This window comes from Gastrolobium bilobum, unplaced genomic scaffold (genome assembly GCF_033153095.1).
Source record: "Gastrolobium bilobum isolate Gb01-03AN ecotype WA unplaced genomic scaffold, APGP_CSIRO_Gbil_v1 utg17467, whole genome shotgun sequence".
Taxonomy (NCBI): domain Eukaryota; kingdom Viridiplantae; phylum Streptophyta; class Magnoliopsida; order Fabales; family Fabaceae; genus Gastrolobium; species Gastrolobium bilobum.
Genome location: NW_026898283.1, coordinates 19636 through 43138, shown reverse-complemented (window position 1 = coordinate 43138; position 23503 = coordinate 19636). Strand labels below are relative to the sequence as shown.

The 23503-nt window shown below is 35.7% G+C and overlaps 1 pseudogene; it reads right to left on the bottom strand.

Annotated features, from left to right (window-relative positions):
- Positions 1-1392: 1392 nt before the first annotated feature.
- Positions 1393-4744, bottom strand: LOC133314511 (DEAD-box ATP-dependent RNA helicase 38-like; annotated as a pseudogene).
- Between the last annotated feature and the right edge of the window lie 18759 nt (positions 4745-23503).

Sequence of the window (23503 nt, the reverse complement as noted above, 5' to 3'; positions counted from 1 at the left end):
GTTGTCGCTCCTGTTGTCGCTCCCGTCGCCCCAAGTAAGGGAGTCGACAAGGGAAAAAGGAAAGTGGTGAACATTGTTAAAAGGAAGGTTCGGTCTGCAGCGAACATTCCTGCCTAGGAGCTTGCTAGGAGGACTGGCAGCCCGGTTATTAAGGATGTGCAGGAGAATGCCCAGAGTTTGGCGGTCAACCCTTCTGCACCTGAAGTTATTCCTCCTAAACCAACGGCTTCTGGAAGGAAGAGGGTTGCTAGCGAGGATTTAAGCTCGCCTAAAAGAGCTAAAACGGTTAGGGTGGAGCCGACTGAGTCTGGTCAATCAAGTGGTAGTCTCTCGTTTGCCATGGAGAGTTTCTCGGACGCCCCTGGCGGTGATGACATGATGGTGGTCAATACTCCGGACAGGGCGGGGGTACCTGTCATGGCGACTGTCGAAGGAACTTCAACGCCTGCGGCTGTTTCGTTAGTGCAGATCCTGAAGCTATCCGAGAGGGATCTGAACTCTAGTTTCCCTAATCCTGATTTAAACGTGTTGGTACCACAGCAAATTAATCGCCAAGACATCATTGACTGCGCACAGGTAATGATTGGTCAGATTGTGGGAGCCCGGGAGGCTACTCTTGCTGTTGACAACCGTTGTTCTACCCAGCATGATGACTTGGTACAGAAAGGGCGCAAGATTGAGTCCTTAACGGCCGAGATCAGGCGGTTGAGCTTAAGAAAACATAGAGGTTAGTATAAGATTGTAAAAAAGACATCATATCTGTATTTCTCACTAAAAAATCTAATAAAATTTACATTAATAGAAAATTAACTAAAATCGTCATATATTTTGATATCACAAGATTTTTTTTCTTTATTTAAAATACTTGTTGAATACCACCGGATTTGACTACACTCTAAAATAATCTTTTAAATTCTTAATCAAATATTAAGTGATTTTTTTCAATCCTTCAAAATCATAATTAAATATTAGTAGATTTTTTTTGCGTTGGAATTACGAAATCCTTTAAAATTTCAATCCATAGAAAATCTTTCCAAATTAGCACCCTTTTATCATATATGTATCTTTCCATAGAAAGGGTGCTAATTTGGAAAGATTTTCTATGGATTGAAATTTTAAAGGATTTCGTAATTCCAACGCAAAAAAAATCTACTAATATTTAATTATGATTTTGAAGGATTGAAAAAAATCACTTAATATTTGATTAAGAATTTAAAAGATTATTTTAGAGTGTAGTCAAATCCGGTGGTATTCAACAAGTATTTTAAATAAAGAAAAAAAATCTTGTGATATCAAAATATATGACGATTTTAGTTAATTTTCTATTAATGTAAATTTTATTAGATTTTTTAGTGAGAAATACAGATATGATGTCTTTTTTACAATCTTATACTAACCTCTATGTTTTCTTAAGCTCAACCGCCCGATCTCGGCCGTTAAGGACTCAATCTTGCGCTCTTTCTGTACCAAGTCATCATGCTGGGTAGAACAACGGCTGTCAACAGCAAGAGTAGCCTCCCGGGCTCCCACAATCTGACCGATCATTACCTGTGCGCAGTCAATGATGTCTTGGCGATTAATTTGCTGTGGTACCAACACGTTTAAATCAGGATTAGGGAAACTAGAGTTCAGATCCCTCTCGGATAGCTTCAGGATCTGCACTAACGAAACAGCCGCAGGCGTTGAAGTTCCTTCGACAGTCGCCATGACAGGTACCCCCGCCCTGTCCGGAGTATTGACCACCATCATGTCATCACCGCCAGGGGCGTCCGAGAAACTCTCCATGGCAAACGAGAGACTACCACCTGATTGAACAGACTCAGTCGGCTCCACCCTAACCGTTTTAGCTCCTTTAGGCGAGCTTAAATCCTCGCTAGCAACCCTCTTCTTTCCAGAAGCCGTTGGTTTAGGAGGAATAACTTCAGGTGCAGAAGGGTTGACCGCCAAACTCTGGGCATTCTCCTGCACATCCTTAATAACCGGGCCGCCAGTCCTCCTAGCAAGCTCCTCGGCAGGAATGTCCGCTGCAGACCGGACCTTCCTTTTAACAATGTTCACCACTTTCCTTTTTCCCTTGTCGACTCCCTTACTTGGGGCGACGGGAGCGACAACAGGAGCGACAACAAGTGATTTATGTAACATTTTTGCACTATTTCTTGTGCGCACAAATATTATAGTTTGCCCCAGATTCTCTCCTATTTCGAGTATGTAATCTTTTTTCATTTCAATCTTAGAGAGTTCATCAGGATAATGAACTTTATATTGCTTTACGGCATCTAAAGATAGTTCCTTCACAAAAAGTGTATTATAATCCTGCTTAACTGTCCTCGAAACAAAATTCTTGACAATGTCATTGAATGTAGCAGAAAACAAAAGAACCTAGACATACACAAGTCAATCAAAATCTTCTTAGATAAGAAAAGAAACTAAAAAAACAACTACATCACATACAAGCACACACAACATTTGAATCACATACAAAGCAACCAATCTTGGTAAAATGTTCATTTAAGTACAGACGCAATGGTTATGGTGCACAAAAATAACAAGGAACAATTATAATTCCCTTCTACATAGGTTCAAATTAAATTATAGCAAACCATTAGCATCAATCAAATTAACATTCAATCTTCATATCTATGCAATATTATTTGATTGAGCATGATGTACTACGTAAAAAATTCCTCATACTTATTTCTGTTCTTATAAGATGAATGAATCACTTTACTCTTTTAAATATACTTCACAAGTTGCACAAGGGCTCAGGGAGAGCATGACCTTCCATGAATTGGCAGGTGTTCTACCCGAACAGGTTGAAGGATGGGTGACGGTAATTTAAACAACATGTATTTGCATACATGGATGTGTTGTCCCTATGGATTGATAAATTCTTGCATAGATTTGATCTACACAGGTCATATAAATAAAACCAAAACATAAACTAATACATTATCATTTTAAAAGTAGTAGATTGACACATATATCATGTAGTTATTTAATGTAAAATGACAATGTGTCAGTGTGTACTTAGCTTAGGCTATGCAACTTGTAGACTAAGTCTATGCCATAATTTCTTGGATGGATGAAAATGCCATGCACACAAGCACACTACGCAAGAAAGAGTTCAACAAACCTGACAGTTAGAATTGAATTTTTCTATTCTTTTCATTATCCTCAGGGAATCATCTTTAAATCCATCCTGCAAAGTTTACAGTAATTAAGCAAGTTAGGGCACAACATATTTAGAAACCGAACTGCGAATACCTCTGCTTTAAAAAAGAAAAGAAAATCACAATACTAATTCAGTAAACCATAACAATTCCCTGAACCTAAAACTAGGTCCTAGGATCTCTAGAATACTTACTAGAGAGTAATTACTAACTAGAAAAAGATATATATTATCAAGAGTTAAAACAAGCGGTCTACTAGTGCACTCTTCCTCTTTATCCATCATTAAAAAAGGAGGAGAGTCACAACTTACCATTTAATTGTAACTTATTCTATTAAAAAACAAGGGTGTTGCCAACTCCCCAAAAGATTGTAACAATAATAAGCTCAGGGAGAATGATAAGGCTATGTGCTTGCCTAGTCCAAGGACAATGAAACCTCAAATTCTAAATAAACAACATTTCATTATCACGATAGAATTACCTCAGCAAGCATTTGATCAGCCTCATCAAAAACAAGAATCTTCAACCTTGTCACCCCAAGTTTCTTAAAAGTCATCCACTTATTAATCGTGCCAGGGGTCCCAATAACCACTTGAGCCATAATCGGTGCCCGTTTCGCTATCGGCAAAGCATCCCTACTGTCTGCTGGTATAGCACATTTTGAGCTAATCCCCGTCTACTTTCCCATCTTTCGGAGAACTTCAGTATTCTGCCACACAACACAATAATCATCAAGCTACAACTAACACAGTCACAAATCACAATGTTCTATAACAGTGATTAACAAACGAATAAAAAAAGAAGGAAAGTTCACCAATGCCGGTTTGTTTTAGAATCATCTATGGCCCAGTGTTTTTTATCACATATGTCCCATTGATTTGTAAAAAATAAAAAAATCACGAGGAAAAGTTCGATAACAGTGATTAACAAACGAATAAAAAAAAAACAAACAGGAAAGTTCACCGAAGCTGGTTTGCTTTAGAATCACCTATGACATATGTTCCATGGTTTGTAAAAGTAAAAAATCACGGGAGCAGATAAAAAACATATACTTTTGCAAACCACACGAGTGATAAAAAATAACCAAAGGCATAGGTGATTTTGCAGTAAATGGTTTGTTTTAGAATTACCTATTCGGAGGATTCAAGATCATAGGCAAGGTTACGGCTTGGATCTTACTAGGTTTCTGGAACTTCATCTCCACGTAGAGTCCTTTCAAAAGCTCCGGTGAGAGATTCAATTCTTCGAAGGTGGTAGCTGACGTGTACGGAGTGTCGCCGGACGAAACCTACACCGAAATTCAAAACCCTAAACCGTCAATTTTTCGCCGAGAAAGAGAGAAAAGAGAAATCGGGAATGGGGATCGAACCAACCGCTTGGATGTTGGAGTCTTCAGGCTCGTCCAAGAACTTGGGAGAAGGCTTCTTGTTCTCGTCGATCGTTAATCCGTCGACGTTGAGCGACGAGGTTGATGTCTCGGAGCTCGGCTTTGCGTTGGTTTTGTTCATCTGCTTCGTCGGCCCAGCTCTTAGGCGAGGAAGCCGGCGCCGGCGCCGGCGCCGGCGGATGAGCATCGCTGGCGGAGGAGGTTTCGACGGTGGATGGTTATGCCATAGCAGTAGACGAGACCGAGTGAAGAGTAAAAAAGGAATATAAAATTCACAGTTTCAGAGGGAAGGAGAGGGTAATGGATTGAGCCTTGGCGGTGTGTGAAGAGTAATTAAATAAAATAGATACATATACTACTAATATATACAAAGAGAGAGGGTGCTAATTTGGAAAGATTTCCTATGGATTGAAATTTTAAAGGATTTCGTAATTCGAACGCAAAAAAAATCTACTAATATTTAATTATGATTTTGAAGGATTGAAAAAAATCACTTAATATTTGATTAAGAATTTAAAAGATTATTTTAGAGTGTAGTCAAATCCGATGGTATTCAACAAGTATTTTAAATAAAGAAAAAAAATGTTGTGATATCAAAATATATGACGATTTTTGTAACAGCCCGTTATACACCGGTATTGTTAACATTAATTATGATATTAAGCGCAGTTACAATCACAGCAGTTCATTTATCACATAGAATATTCCAACTCATACTTAAGCATACATGTTCACCATTTTCAATAATCCAACAGGTTCTAAATCTCTCACCTTGATGAAGTCTATTCACCAAGTCCACTGTACACACTATACTACACACATACTTGGAAGCTTCACCAATACCGTTTCCATACTATGGACTCATCTCAATTATATATCTTTACTATTCATAGTACTACAAGGTTCACCCATGCAATACCGTACATATCATAGATTTGTTTACAACATTCACTTATAATCTAGCTTTATAAATTTCATCTACAAGGTCAGACAAAACATTTAAGTCTGTTTCCCTTAAGTCCTATAATATTCATGTTTTACTTACTGCCATCTCTTGTCCATGGAGCAGTCAACACTGCATCCACAACATCAGGCTAAGGACTTACATTTGGTGCTCCACAGTTGCCACGGAGGCTTCTTACGATGACTACGCATGTAAAACAAAGGAATGGGTTGATCAGACCCACACTAAGGAATCACATATGCAGTAATAGATAAGAATCTACATACAACTATGCAACACACAACATAAATATACATTATCAGAGTTCCCTAACAAAACTGCTCTGATTCCCAAATATTTCAGCCCATTGTACACCGGTATTGTTAACATTAATTATGATATTAAGCGCAGTTACAATCACAGCAGTTCATTTATAAAAATGCGAATAAACTTTTTCCGATTATTACGTGAGCATTTAAAACATAAAAAGGCGTAATAATTAAAAGCTGTGACCGTAACTGTAAACTCTTGCGGAAGACTTATTTAAACTATTTTTATAACTCACATTACTTATTATAAGTTACTAAGGAGTTCCCATAAACTCACTTAGCCCAATTCCAAACTTTAGGTTTTTACCTATTCGGACATGTTTCACTCTTAATTTTTCTGCGACCACACCGCTTGCAACCAAACCTTCTTCTCGGATTAGATCTTTGTCTTACTTAATTCCCTTTTCAACAAGCTATCATATGCTCAATTCGGAGCTCATTAGCTCCGGTTATCGCCGTTTGAAGTTGGATCAGCAAATAGCCAAACAACCCCAAAAACAGCTCCAAACCACTCACCTTACTCGATTTACTGCACTCAATCCATTCCACCATTTGCTCTCAAATTTTTATCCCACAAACTAGACATCTCAAATTAATTTTGATATATCACACGCTTAATTTGACTGAGAAACGAAGTGGGAATTAATTTCCCAAATCCGGTCCAGAATCTGCCTCAGGTGCAGGGGCACATGAGCAGCCCGTGTTTCTCTATTTTTTTCAGGCCGAGGATCAACCCATAATTTCCTCACATTTTGACACAAGGTAGAGGACATCTCAACCTTCAAAATGGCGTATGTCACGTCCCTATTGGACCTCTATGGAGGGAGATATGCTCTCCCGAAGTTCGCCTAAAATCTGCCAATTCTACAGAAATTTCGCCAGAGTTTCCTCTGTTTTTCCAATAATCCCAAAATTGTAAACGATCATTTAAACCTCAAATGTACCTAATAAACACATGATAATACAGTAATAATCCAATGGGTGGCACACACAAGGACCAACAACGCCTTGGGGCACTTACAACCCAATCCAGTTTATAGTTGTTACACAGTTTGTACAATAGAGCTCACATTATATTTCTTACTTGTTTCAATCACATAGGTCCCATTCACATGTAGTTTCACAATATAATCATGTAATCATAACTCTAACATAGGCCTAAAATCCTTCCATCTTTTACATCATGCCTCTCTTACATTTACAACATACACTTAAATATTACAACTTACGACTTTAACTTCAAATTGCCTTTTACAATATTACAACACCAATTACAAATTTAGACATAAATTTAAATGATACAAACTGCTAGACCTAGGCATGCCAACATGAACAATATGCCAAATACTGAAAATGTTCCTCTATCACCCTGCGGGCCTCTTGCCCGCTGCTCCAACGCTACAGGTACATCCTGAAATAAATGCCCCGAGACGGGGTGAGATATACGAATATATCTCAGTAACCAAGAGGTTCTGGAGAAAACTCCACCCAATGGTTCACTTCGATGCATATCAATAGAATAAAACAACCACTTTGAAAACGGGATATAGCAAGGGATTTAGAGAAATGGGGAATATAAAGAAACAAACTACGACGATACGGGATGGTAACCCCAATTCCACGTACGCCCTGGGCATATATAAGCCTATGGGTATCATCCAAGGTGTGTTCACAGAAACCACAACCATGATGCCCAAACCAACCAAAACGCCAAAGACATTCCTAGTGTGCTCCTACCCGGATCACACACCATGACACACAGTCAACTGGAACTCCCTCCTGGAGAACTATCCAGCGGAAGTCCGAAAATGCCCGAAGGCTAATAAAACTGTCTACTGGCCAGAGACTCGGTAAAGCAGTACCCATAGCAATAATGCATGCATGCTCATGTGTTCTATACTATTCATACACACTTCCTACCGTTGCCATCAACTGGCAAGGTGGAACAGAAAAGGGGAACAAGCCCCAGTACCAAGAGGTTACCTTAAGTAATTTCCTCACTAGCTCCGCAACAGCTTATCCCACAACTTGGTACACAGCGAAATGCCTACATAGAGGACATTCCCAATCTCTTATAATTCAAACAATACATGCTAATTTATAATTATACATGCCTTGAACTAAATACTTACCTCAATCCACTTGGTCCAAGACCAAGGGTAACTCCCAGATTCACGTTTCGGGATTCAAGTCAACGTACGGCAACCTATACAATTACGTACATCCATCAGTACGCGTCAAATATCAACAAAACGCAAAATCACAAAAATCCTCCCCATCCTCCCTTGATGGTTCGGCCAATGAAGTGTTATTTTGAGATTTATTTTTCTAAATTTTCTTTCTCATTTTGTTACGTCTAATAAGGTTGTCAATAGGCCAGTTCAAGTGCCGGTTCGTCATTTTCGCGTCGGATTATATCAGAACGCGAAAACCACAAAATCCCCCCCTTTTCCCTTGGAGGTTCGGCCAAGCATGTGTTAATTGGGGATTTATTTTTTTAAATTTTCTTTCTCATTTTATAACACTCCCTTAGGTTGTTTAGAGGCTAGTTCAATCGTCGTTTTTCTGTTTTACGACATTTACGCATCGTTTTGCGAAATATTTCTCTTTGGGCTCATTTAGGTCCCTAAACACAATTCACTTTTCCCATTGATTCAAACACTTGCCAATCACAACACAACCCATCTAAGCATCATATAACTACACAAATCATCATCCAAATCATTTTTCAACATCATTTCACTCATTTTTCCTCAAAGGTTCGAATCTTGCCCTATGACATTCCAAGGAATTTCCATTCAATTTTAATCACTCCAACCTTCATACAACCTATTATATCATCATACCATCATGCCACAATTCATCAAACAAGCCTCAACACCAAAATTCACAAGTCCAAAATCATGATCATTAAATTTTTCTAAGTTAAATTCATCAATTTTCACCAATAAATTTCATCGCATTTCTAGCTCTAATACATCATTCTAACACATTATCATCTAATACACATTTTCAAATTGAGCTCTCTAACAACACAAATCATCAAATTCCCCCTTAGGGTTCATGAATTCAATCCAAGAATTAAACCGTTAAAATGGTGAAGAAACTTACTCAAAAGCTTGGCACAAGACTCCTCCAAGCTATCCTAAACCATTGGAGCTCCAAACAACTCCATGAACATCAAAACTCCCACCAAATTCGTGACTGAAAACTACCCTTAACTCACCAATGAGAGGGTTTCAAGGTTAATGGATACCACCAATGTGTTTGGAAGGTTGTTTCCAACAAATTTCAACACAAAAATCGCTTGATTTGGTTAAGAAATGATGGATTTAGAAGGAATTGAAATTTGAATGAAAAATGGGGTTATTTGGGAGGAGAGAGCACGGTTTTGGCATGAGGAAGGGGAGGGAAGGGTGATGATGAATAGTGGTAGGGTGATGTGGCTTAAGTGGTTTAAGTGAGGTGGGTCCCAGCACGGTTTTGGCATGAGAAGGGGAGGGAAGGGTGATAATGAATAGTGGTAGGGTGATGTGGCTTAAGTGGTTTAAGTGAGGTGGGTCCCACCGCCACCTCACGCGATTTCAAACTCATTTGAATTCTCCTCTGATTTCACTAAACGTCCATAAATTCAAAACCTATTTAGAAACTGTAATTTTTAACATTAACCATTGTCCTTTTATTATACTTGATCAGATGAATCCGGAGTTTTCCTGTCGTTCGGAGAAAACACTGTTTTAAGCTGTTTTATCATCTGAGACCTTCTACTCAATTTTTAACTACCTAGGGTTGCGTGTTGGCTAATTACCATTTTGCCTTTTCTTTGTATTTTGGCCTAATCTTTAGGATTTTCACTAATCCATCACTTGATTGCTCACTTGATATTTTAATTACTTGATTTAAAATTGTGAGGTGTTATAATTTTAGTTAATTTTCTATTAATGTAAATTTTATTAGATTTTTTAGTGAGAAATACAGATATGATGTCTTTTTTACAATCTTATACTAACCTCTATGTTTTCTTAAGATTTCTAATTGCAATGTCTTTTTCTTCCTTTGGCTGGTCTACCCGCTCGAAACCGGGTTTCGCTAGGAGAGCTTCATCAAAGCTAAAAAAATAAATTTTTAAGCAATATTCATCACAAAACAACACAGAAATAACAATCCAACAAAAGTCTAACCTAATCCATCTCAAAAACATTAGATTTTTTAGAGCTTTTGAAAATTTAAAAAATGATTTTTCAAGTTATAGGTCGCAATTTTTCATAGCACAAAAAGGTATAATTTTTTATTAAAATCAACATATTAGACAAATCTAAGACCACTTATAGGCTTTAAAGTTCCATGTAGAATTGAATTAAGAAGTCAAAGTTAAGCTTAGGCCATTACTTTGCTTATTTGCAATTTAGTCCCTAAAATTTCACATATTTATAATTTGACCCCTAAACATTATTAAAAATTTCATTTGTGTCTAACTTACTTCATTTAGCATGAATTCTATTATCACATTAATTCTCATGCTACTTCATTCATTTACTTACTAAATTTTGCATCAAATGCTTACTTAGTTCAAAATTAACATAGACTAATAATTAATATTAATTTAATTATATAATTTCAATATTTCCTAATGAGGGTTGTTATAGTTAATGTATAAGAGATAAAGGTAGAAAGGGCAAAGTCAAGAACATAAGGCGTGGTTAAATGAAAAAAAAATGTATATACATAAAAAAAATGAAAAAAGAAAGAAAAAGAAGCTTACTTATTAGAAAAGTATTATATTTCATGAATAGAAATGTGTGGAAAATTACAAAGGATTGAGAGTTGAAAAAGAAAAAGAAAATGTGTTTTGCGAATGTGTTACTAATTGATGATTGTTTCTTTTTAAATCTGATTTCTAAACTTATAGCCATTTTTTCTGCATTTAATCTCTTCCTTTAGCCATGGTAGTGTTTCTTTAGTGAAGAATGAGTAAAACACACACCCTCAGACACTTGAGTGTGAGTGAGTCAAAAATCCTAGTGAGGGGGTATTTTGGTTTAATTTCCCTACTTTCTTTCTTGAGAACTCTTGTTACAATTCTATGACTTGTGGATTGTGAATATTTGCTTGATTTGATGCCTCATTATTTTTATACATTAAGCCTGAATACTCCCTTGATTGTGATATTGTGATATTTATTGGTTGACCTGTTGAGATTTCATTGAGCACATGAACTCGTCTCGTTTCCCATAGTTTTGTTTTAATTGATTGCTGGGATAACAATATTCTAAATCTGAAAATGATTTGATAAACCCATAGTTTATCATATTTTAAGGGCTAAAATCACTTTCATATTTAGTCAAAAGCATGAAAACTTGGGGTTAATTAGCTAAAAAGCATGGAGTTTGAATTATTGACTTATGTGAATGATTCTTGCTTGTTTTGTAGGACAATTGAGTTGAATTGAAGCATTAGAGCAATGGTTGAGCGAGAAGAACTTCAAGCGATAAATGAGGAGCAACCATTTAATGAAAATCTCCTTGAAGCTACCTTATGGCCAATTTTTTGTATCCAAGATGATGAATTTGATCTTTTGTACTTTCCCATCTGAGCTAATCCCCGTGTACTTTCCCATCTTTCGTAGAACTTCAGTATTCTGCCACACAACACAATAATCATCAAGCTATAACTAACAGAGTCACAAATCACAATGTTCGATAACATTGATTAACAAACGAATAAAAAAAAGGAAAGTTCACCAATGCCGGTTTGTTTTAGAATCATCTATGGCCCAGTGTTTTTTATCACATATGTCCCATTGATTTGTAAAAAATAAAAAAAATCACGTGGAAAAGTTCGATAACAGTGATTAACAAACGAATAAAAAAAAAAGGAAAGTTCGGCTTTTTGACCATTGTAGCCCTTGTGTAATAATTAATTACCAAATTGACCTTGATTATAAACTATTTCAAAAATTTAACCTCTCCAGCAAACATAACACCAATCTGCCCCTGTTTGACCGTTGACCAACAAGCCTACCCGGGTATCACCCTCCCTACTCGGGTATATTTTGAATATTGTTACCTACCCGGGTAGGAAGGGGGATACCCGGGTATATTTCTTGAATTTGGAAAATATTTGAATTATTTACCTGGGTAGGGAGGGTGCTACCCGGGTATATTTCTTCAAACCCATGACCAGTTCTTGTCAAACCGAGCAGTTCCCGAAGCTGCCGCAGTTCACAACCACGAAAAGTATGGCATTGCATTCTTGCCTGTTTCAACTCTATGGCGAGACCTAAGGAAAATATGCAATACTCATTTATCTCTTGTTCCTATAAATATGTCATAGCATTCAAAAACATGGGAATGGTTGTCTGTGTGTTTTATAATTTTGGATGCAGAAACGATGTTCATTAGATTTCACCAACGTTTTGTTAATATCTAGATCATTTCACCAATGTACCTTTGTAAACTATCACACACAAAAAAACCATCCCAACACATAATCAGCCTCTGCAAGATCATTTACCCCAAATCGCACCACCACACACCCATTTACTCCAAGACAGAGTCACAACCCTTATAAATCCCAAGTGTGGAGATCTATCTTATACGTTTAGTTGGTAATTTCACTTATTTTCTATGTTATTTTTGTTACTTAAGTTCATCTCTGCATTCAAACAATGACATGCTGAATACCTTGCTCAAGAGAACACCCAAGAGATGGACAGAACCCAAATTGAACATTTATCTCTGGTATGATTATTTACCCAGGTAGCATCCTCCCTACCCGCGTAAATAATTCAAACATTTTCCAGATTCAAGAAATATACCCGGGTATCTTCCTCCCTACCCGGGTAGGTAAAAAATTTCAAAATATACCCGGGTAGGGAGGGTGATACCCGGGTAGGCTTGATGGTCAACGGTCAAACAGGGGCAGATTGGTGTTATGTTTTCTGGAGAGGTTAAATTTTTGAAATAGTTTATAATCAAGGTCAATTTGATAATTAATTATTACATAAGGGCTACAATGGTCAAAAAGCCCAGAAACAACATATCAAACCTATGGGAATTATAATATGGGGGAAAATATGTGTAATTTTAAATGACACATTGTGTCATTTCATATACACAAAGAGGTGGGATCCAAATCTTTATTTATTTTTTCAGAGGAATTCACACCTCTTTGTGTCTATAAGATGACACAACTTGTGTCGTTTAAAATGACACATACTTTTTCCTTATAATATTTCAGTTTACAGTGGTGGATGCAACCCATGGGAAAAGGATATTCATACACTAAGCAGAAAGCTGTTACGCTAGAAATTAATAACCTTTTTTTTTATTCATGATTAATAACCTTTTCAGAAGCAAGCAAGCTACACAAGGTAGAAGAGATCAACATACTCCTCTCTTTTTTTTGAGTAATAATTAATATGCTCCTTAATTCATTCCGTCAGTTCACTCTTTCAACTATTATTTTAATATTTCAACAAGATTTAAACAATTGAATGTTTAGATCGTGACTTTGAATATGAATTATGGTACTTCGGTGCAGCTATGCACAAAGATAAGAGTTCATACATACACACCATCTTGTCTAAAATTTATGCCACAAAACTTCAATACTTTCTTATTACACATATGTATTGAAAATACTTGGTATTGTAGTAACTGGTTATTGAGTTTTACATGGTCATTTATTGATTTCGCTATGTGATAGGATAACGGTAGTGAATAAGCCACTGACACTAAGGATTACTTGTTCATTTTCCATATCAAATATGGTGAATTTATGAACATTGTAATTTCCACCGAGTTTCAACATTTCAAATTGAAAATCACAAGACAAAAATTAAAAATTCAACTTCTTTGTTAAGTTGGCTTGGTCAAAAGTTCAAACAAATTAATTTCATCAGTCTTTGTACTTTTGTTAAATAAAATAAAATAAATAAATAAAAGTCCATTCTTAAAGATCGAAAGTTAAAAATAATATTGGCATAATTAATCCCCGGCAACGGCGCCAAAAACTTGTTGCGAAATCGGCAAGTATACCGTTTGTTCCAAGTAATAAAGTGATAAGTAGAGTATCGTTCCCACGAAGATTAATGCACCAAGTACTAGTTTAACTATTCCCCTTAAGTTGGAAAATAAAATTTGGATTGGTTTGTGAAAGGAATTGATTTTGGAATTCAAAACAGAATTTAAAAACTATTAAATTTAAAATAGAAAATTAATAACAATTAATTTTGAACGCATGTAAGGAAGGATCAAGAACGCAAGAAGTATTGATGAAAGATTTATAAAAAGAATGTAGCCAGGATGCACTTCACCTCTAATCCTCCCTTATATTCCTATATTGTATTTTATAATTAATTAATTAGTTTGCTCAGACAATTCATTATTTCTCTATAAAATAGTTGAACCCTAATGTCTTAGTGATTTCAACCATTTAACCCAATTAGAATCCTAATGTCTTAGTAATCCCTCTTGAATTAAGTATTAAGCAAATGAATTATAAGTCTACAATCTATGTAAGCCTATGTCTAGGTCATGCACAAATTGTTATTCTACCCTTGTCTAGATTAAAATCCCAATATGTCTATTGTGAATTCTAACCCTCAAAGCCCTATAATTTAGAGTGGCCAATTCTAAACAGGATATGGAAAAATTAACACAGGTAGAATAAAACAAACAAACTAATTAAATTATAAAAACAATATAGAAAATATAAAGGATTCACATCGGGTCCGTGATCCCAACTACAAAAAGAAACTAGCAAGACATAGCTGGCTTAAACAAATTAAATAAATAAAAAGTATTCATGAAAACAATAAAGAAAAAGAAGATGAAGAATCAATGGTCTTCGTTCTTCAACTCCGTCGGAATCCTGATCTCCAGCGTGAGCCTCCAAGAATTCTCTCCAGCCAAAGATTATTTTCTTTGGGAGTCTAAGCCTCTATTTATAGACTTTGTGTCTTATTCAGATATCTTGATTAAATCTTCGTCGTAAATCTCCGTCTAATCTTCCGCTGATACAGAACAGGATTTACTGTTGATTTGTCTGCACCTCCCACGTTACTAGCGTGGCTCTCACGCTGTGAGCGTGAGATTTTTTTTCACGTTACTGGAAGTTCACACAACTAGCGTGGTTCCCACGCTGTGAGCGTGGGTTGCAAGAAAGTCTGGCGCAACTAGCGTGAGTTTCACGCTGTGAGTGTATGTCTCTGGATGAAATTTAATTCTGGCGTTACTAGCGTGAGTTCCACGCTAGTAGCGTGGGGCTTCAGCTTGGAAACTTCCACTTGGGCTTCTTTTTGTCCTGTTTTCTTACAAAATCAAAAGGAAATCAATTGCGTGATCTCTGATTGAGATTTATCAAATTATCAGTTATTCTAGTTCTTTTTATCCAGAATTGATCAAGATTCTTCCTCTTTTTTGCTTAGATTTATACATATGCTGGAGGCATATCACCTCCTCTATATGCTAATTATTTCGGAAGTGCACAATATTTGATGAAAGGCACATGCCATTACATGCTTCTAACCATCATTAATATTGTCCATCTGAGTTGATAGTCTTTTGATAGGTGACTATCTATTTACTCTGATTTTTAAGTATAACAAAATATAAAATTCAGAAAGAATGCAAATTATAATTTCAATGATATAATACATCTTCAGCACATTCACATGCAATGCTATTTGACACGCGTACAAGACAGATATATATACATGAAACTCCATAAACTATTTCTTGATATTCTAATTAACGGGTGGCATCCCCGTCAAAGGACACAAGGGTCATAGTAACCATTGTGAGCCGAAAATGTTGGTTATGCGGCAAGATGCTATATTCTCGTTGTTATATCTTCCAAGTTCCTCTCAGTTCTTAAGGAATTGCTGGCCCCACTGGCCACCACCACCAACGTGAAATATATATTAAGGTACTTTTAACCAAAAATAAAATAAAATTTGTCTCTACTTTCTGCATTAGTTGCTCTGTCCCCTTAAGAGTGAAAGTGATGGGTCACTAGAGGGGGCTGCAAAAATTGCACAAGGCTCCGTGTATCATAAAATGGCCGAAGTATGTGTGGAATATTATTTCTATATACTTTGATTAAAAGTGGGTGCAAATGAGGTTGACAGAAGAGTAGGCATGCAATGAGGATATGAACAGAAGCATGATTGGAACTCACTGTTCACAAACACATATAACGTCATGAGTGCATAATTGCTTCAATTCCAGCTGCTGCTAGCTCTCGAGTCTTTGAGTACTTGTTGGGGAGACATAATGATCGACCAGTTTCACTTTATTTATTATTATTTCTTTCTCGGTTAAAAAGGGAATTCATCAAATGCTCAAAAAGGAAAATAGCACATCCCCAATATATGAATGCAAATCAGGAAGATATAAATATAGTTATACAAATGCCTGTAAGGTCAAAATATCTGGTTCTTCGTTTAGTGTCATGAAATGAAATAGTTCAATATTTACGTGTGTGTTTAAGATTTGTGTACAAAAATTTGCTTCCCAAGAAATATGGTGCAACTCAACATGCTGCATGAGCATCCTACAATTTAAAAGGCGGCTACGATAATACGATTGATGACGTCTTAGTCTTTCTCAAGTTTCGTATCATCAGAAACTTCAAGGAAAATCAAAAATTTCTGTCTAGCATAACATGATATGTTGAAGTTCTATATTGCATCACACTAGAGGGGATATTCTTATTATCAAAAAAATTCACTATCAACTCATTACCTATTTAATTACTATTGAAGTAGCGAGGGAGAATGTTAAAAAGTTTCTTAATAGAGAAAAAAATGTCCAATATTAGTTAGATAGGTAGTGGGTTGGTAGTAGATTTTTTTGATAATAAGAATATCCCCCCTCCATACTTAAATGCATATATTATTTTAATAAATTATTAATTTATTATTTGTTTATATAATATAATTTAGATTTATATGTTTATTTATTTTTATTTTTTTACCGTTTGATTTCATTTGCTTATTATTTTGATAAAATATTATTATTATTATAAATCTTGTATAGATTGTGATTCGATAAATTCATCAGCTTTATTGTTCGGTTAAAATATATTTTATAGGTTGTCAAGTCTTGTTATAAATTTAATTATTTTCTCATTGGGTTGCATTGTAATTCACCCAAATCATCATCATATATATTTAGATAAAGACAAGAAGATCGCCTCTGGGACCATCCATCCAATTTGATTGAGTAAGTTTCGTTGCTTATAGTTGTGAGTTTGACACTTTATTGTGGACATAAAAGTTTAAATAATAAATTATTATTGGAAAAAGTGTTTATTCTTTTCAATGAAACAACTTATGTCATTTTACTTTTAGAAAGAGGTGGTACCCACACTTTAATTTTTTTTTTGTCCACTCTTTTCCGCCGTAATTTATCTCTTTCTTTCACTTAAAATAATACAACCTTACATCCTTTGAAATGATATACTCTTTTCTCATTATTATTATGTACTTTTATTGTTTCATAGTGGTGAGTCTGACACTTTATTCATGTGAGCATAAAAGTTTAAATAATAAGTTGTGAACAATCATTATATTCTAGAATTGCTCTATTATTTCTACAAGTGGATTACTTTGTAAACTTGATAAACTTTAAGTGTGTGTATTATATATATGGGAAAATTGGGTGTCTAGTCATAGGATATAAGATTTTGTCTAGTCACCCCCTTTTAACTATGTACTCGAGGAGTACATAGATATAATATTAAAGTTTTCTTTTAACTATGTACTTTTAGAAATGATATACAACCTTACATGGCCCAACCATTGATTCAAGAAACTCGTATTCAACTAGAGTTGTGGCCCAGTAAGTATGACCCAATTGTTGAAAGAGGCAATGATTTGAAATATAACAAATTACAATCGAATCCAATTCCCAGTAAAGCAGCAGATGTGATTGTGATTTGTTTGGGAAGAAAAGGAAAGCAACACATATGGCGTGATTTGAGATTAAAGATTTGGAATGTATTTTGAATTTTTTATTTGTAATTTTTTATTTATTTTTAGATGTTAATTACTGTTATATTTATTTTAGAAAGTTTTATTATATTTAGAATTTTAGATTTAGAATTTTTAATCAATTTGTAATTAGTCTATAAAAGGGTACTTATAACCCTTATTCTATGAGTTGAATTTTATTATTTTGTTAATTGAAATTGAGAACCGGAGAGTTACTCTTTTGATAAAATCTCAATTTTCTGTTTAGCCACTTTTCTATGCGCTTTTGGCATCAAATCCCGATCTGGTAATAATGTTTTCAGTGGCCACTTCAGGCCAGTAGTATGCAAATTTGTGGGAAGATTGATATTGTAAGTTGGTGGTGTGGAACTTTATTGCGTATAGACTACTCAGATCAAATTTTCTAAAAGCAGCTGCCTCGCCTAACCTTAATGATCGTTCGAATTAGATGTAATAACCTACATGATTAAATTTTTCAAGGCTTGATCTCTTGAAGATAGATGAGCTAGAACGGATGTTTTCTACACTAAAGAAAGACTAAGCAAGATATCTTACAAAAAAAAACTAACTAAGATGATCCAAACACACCAGATTGAGATAGTCCATCCCATCATAGACAAACCAGTCACCACAAGTAACCACAAACTTCAGTATGGACCCACACCTATTATATCTTAAACCTACTAGGGAACTGTCAAATCCTAGGCATTTTTCGGATAAAGATTGCTAAATGGCTTTCCTTAACCAATTTGCTATTTGTGTACCATTTTTATTATATTATCCTTATACAACTTATTGTAGTAAATAAATCTTAAATGCATAAAAAATTATGTGAAAGAAACATTTCTCTAAATGCTACAGATTATGACTACTTGGTTCTCCTATTCTCGCCACTTCCTGAACCATGGAATTAAAGCATGAAAATGCTATTAGCATATGCGTTTTCTCACTTACCTTAAAGGTGCAAGTGAGATGTAAGAAAAGAAGTGCACAAATATAGCATTGCCCTAAAAGAACTGAATAACCTTGTGAAAAGGTTGAGCGTAGGGGTCATATAACACCTCACAATTTTAAATCCAGTAATTAAAATATTAAGTGAGCAATCAAGTGATGGATTAGTGAAAATCCTAAAGATTAGGCCAAAATACAAAGAAAGGGCAAAACGGTAATTAGCCAACACGCAACCCTAGGAAGTTAAAAAATTGAGTAGAAGGTCTCAAATGGTAAAAATAACCCTGGAAATGGGTTCAGAACGAAAAATTGAGTGGACAGGCAAGTTTCAGAAAAATCAGTGAATAGTGTTTTTCGCGGGTAAAAATATCGCGGTACGATTGCACCGTAAAACGTGCCGATTGAGTTTTGAGCTCTAGGTTTAAAATATGAGTTATAAATGGTTTGTTGAGTTAGGAAATATGATATTGATGAAATTTGATGGAATTGAGTCATTTTGGGAAAAATTGATGAATAGTGATTTTCCGGTGTAAAAATACTACGGTATAATTGTACCGATAAGCGTGAAAATTTTATCAGTATTTTTAGGAAACAAAAATATGACATGAACAAGAAAAATACGTAGGTCATGAATTTGTGGTTGAAATTCGATGATTGATTAAAGTTAAAACGCGTGTGGGACCCGCCTGTGACTTAAGTGAGTCAAACTCACCTTTTCTTCACACTTTCTCTCTCCTCCCTCTCTTCCTCCCCGTGACTTAAGTGGAACATGTGGTTAAGTTGCAACGTCGGAGTGGAATAAAAGTTGAAAATAGTTAGTGGGAGAAAATATTAAGCATGAGGCCTTCATGTGGAGGTCATTAATGAGTGTTGTGTTTAGACTATGAGAGGTCTAAGTATGGAGTAGAGCTGGTTGAGTTGGTAAAGTTGAGATGGTTAAGCTAATAAAGAGTTTAACAATGAGTGTAAATTATGAATATGAGTTTGTAGATGGAAAAATTTCGTGAGTATTTGTGGTCGAAAGACCTTATAGGGCTAATCGAAAATATAAACTATTATGAGTATTGTTAGTTTCATATCACAAAGAGAAAGATATAGTTGTGAGTACCTAAAAAGAGGTGAAGACACGTGACAAGGAAAAATAAAGTATATGAGTATAGAATTTAATGTGAGTCGGAATTGTAGGACACGATAAAGTGCCTTTGAAACTAGAAAGTAAGTGCTTGGGTGAAAGCCAAGAAAACAACGAAATAATAAGAGTAGTAACAGTAATGGAAAGAAATGGTTGTTGGGGTATCGTCAAAACAGTGAGGACAGCGAAAAAAATTAAGTACTAAAGAACGTGTGAGTTGGAAATACTCCAGGAATAACTAGTGAATGTGCATGAAAACGATTAGATGCTTTTGAGAACGACCATGGGTCAGAAATATGGATAAAGATGAGAATGAGGTAAATTGATACCGACAAATCCGTAATATTGTTATATTATTACCTACAAATCAGCGAAAGGGTAACAGGAGACCAGAGAAAGTGTAAAGTATTGTGAATTAAAAGGTCACAGAACCATGAGAGACAAGTGATTGTGAAGGATCAAAGGATAATAAGTATCATAAAAAGGAGATCATACTTGTGATAAAAGTAATGTGGTAAAGGAACACACTTGAGGATGCTACTTGGGAGCGGGAGGATGAGATTCTCCGACTGTGTCCTGAGTTAGCGGATGAGTATGATTTAATTTTGCGGACAAAATTCTAAAAAGTTGGGGTGAATATAACACCTCACAATTTTAAATCAAGTAATTAAAATATTAAGTGAGCAATCAAGTGATGGATTAGTGAAAATCCTAAAGATTAGGCAAAAATACAAAGAAATGGCAAAACGGTAATTAGCCAACACGCAACCCTAGAAAGATAAAAAATTGAGTAGAAGGTCTCGATTGGTAAAAATAACCCTGGAAATGGGTTCAGAACGAAAAATTGAGTGGACAGGCAAGTTTCAGAAAAATCAGTGAATAGTGTTTTTCGCGGGTAAAAATATCGCGGTACGATTGCACCGTAAAACGTGCCGATTGAGTTTTGAGCTCTAGGTTTCAAATATGAGTTATAAATGGTTTGTTGAGTTAGGAAATATGATATTGATGAAATTTGATGGAATTGAGTCATTTTGGGAAAAATTGATGAATAGTGATTTTCCGGTGTAAAAATACTGCGGTATAATTGTACCGATAAGCGTGAAAATTTTATCAGTATTTTTAGGAAACAAAAATATGACATGAACAAGAAAAATACGTAGGTCATGAATTTGTGGTTGAAATTCGATGATTGATTAAAGTTAAAACGCGTGTGGGACCCGCCTGTGACTTAAGTGAGTCAAACTCACCTTTTCTTCACACTTTCTCTCTCCTCCCTCTCTTCCTCCCCGCGACAGCAGCCCCCTTCCCCCCATTCTTTATGCAAATTTTTCTTTGGATCATAACTCACTCAAATCTCAACCAAATCCAACGATTTTTGTCTTGAAACTTGTTGGAAAACACCTCCTAAACACATTGGTACCACTCTTGAACCTTGAAATCGCGTGTGTGAGGAGATCTTGGCCTATTACAGCCGCGGTTTTGAAGGGAGATTTGGTGTTCTTGGAGCTTTTAATTGCTCCAATGGTGGAGTATGCTTAGGAGGAGTCTTATACCTTCCGTTTGGGTGAGTGTTCTTGCATTTTAAATGGTTGATGGTGATGATTTGATTTTGTGACCTAAAGCTTTGATTGATGATATGTTGTGTTAGAGAGCTCAATTAGAAAATGTGTATTAGATGATAATGCCTTAGAATGATATATTAAAGCTAGAATTGCAATGAAAATTTTAGGTGAAAAATGTCGAATTTTAACTTAGAAGAATTTTGGTGGTCATGACATGTGATTTTGGAAAAATGTGTTGTGAGGTTAATAATGAGTTGTTGTATGATTGAATGATGATATAATGTAATTGGTTGAGGTGTGGAGTTGTAAGAATTGATGGAAAACCTTGAATGTGAGAAATTGTGTAAATTGGTTATGATGTGAAAATGGAGGAATTGATGTTGAAAATAATTTGAATGATGTGTTGTGTGATTATATGATGACTAGATGGGTTGTGTGGTGGTTGGCAAGTGTTAGAATCAATGGAAAAATAATAAGTGGTTTAGTTGACATAAAGAACCTAGAGTGAAATATTTCGCAATACGATGCGTAGATGTCGTAAAACGGCGAAACGACAATTGAAATGGCCTTATGGCAACCCAAGGATGGGTACTAAAATGAGAAAGAAAATTTAGAAAAAATAAATCCCCAATTAACACATGCTTGGCCGAACCTTCAAGGAGGAAGGGAGAAATTTTGCGGTTTTTGCGTTCTGATGTAATCCGACGCGAAAATGACGAACCGGCACTTGAATTGGCCTATTGACAACCTAATGAGACGTAACAAAATGAGAAAGAAAATTTAGAAAAATAAATCTCGAATTTACACTTCATTGGCCGAACCATCAAGGGAGGATGGGGAGGAATTTTGTGATTTTGCATTTTGATGCTATTTGACGCGTACTGATGGATGTACGTAATTGTATAGGTTGCCGTACGTTGACTTGAATCCCGAATCTTGATTCAGTGAGTTGCCATTGGTCTTGGACCAAGTGGATTGAGGTAAGTAATTGGTTCAATGCATGTGTAATTGTAAAGTAGCATGTATTGTTTGAATTGTGAGTGATTAGGAATGTCCTCTGTGTAGGCATTCTATTGTGTACCAAGTTGAGGGATAAGCTGCTGCGGAGCTTGTGGAAACAATATTTCAGGTAACCTCTTGGTACTGGGGCTTGTTCCCCTTTTCTGTTCCACCTTGCCAGTTGATGGCAACGGTAGGAAGTGTGTATGAATAGTATAGAACACATGAGCATGCATGCATTATTGCTATGGGTACTGCGGTACCAAGTCTCTGGCCAGTAGACAGTTTTATTAGCCTTCGGGTGTAACAGCCCGTTGTACACTGGTATTGTTAACATTAATTATGATATTAAGCGCAGTTACAATCACAACAATTCATTTATAAAAATGCGAATAAACTTTTTTTCGATTATTACGCGAGCATTTAAAACATAAAAAGCGTACTAATTAAAAGCTGTGACCGTAACCGTAATCTCTTGCAGAAGACTTATTTAAACTATTTGTATAACTTACTTTACTTATTATAAGTTACTAAGGGGTTCCCATAAACTCACTTAGCCAAATTCCAAACTTTACGTTTTTACCTATTCGGACATGTTTCACTCTTAATTTTTCTGCGACCACACCGCTCTCAACCAAACCTTCTTCTCGGATTAGATCTTTGTCTTACTTAATTCGCTTTTCAACAAGCTATCATATGCTCAATTCGGAGCTTATTAGCTCCGGTTATCGCCGTTTGAAGTTGGATCAGCAAATAGCCAAACAACCCCAAAAACAGCTCCAAACCACTCACCTTACTCGATTTACTGCACTCAATCCATTTAACCATTTGCTCTAAAATTTTTATTCTACAAACTAAACATCTCAAACTTCATTTTGATATATCACACGCGTAATTTGACTGAGAAACGAAGCGGGAATTAATTTCCCAAATCCGGTCCAGAATCTGCCTCAGGTGCAGGGGCACATAAGCAGTCCGTGTTTCTCTATTTTTTTCAGGCCGAAGATCAACCAAGAATTTCCTCAAATTTTG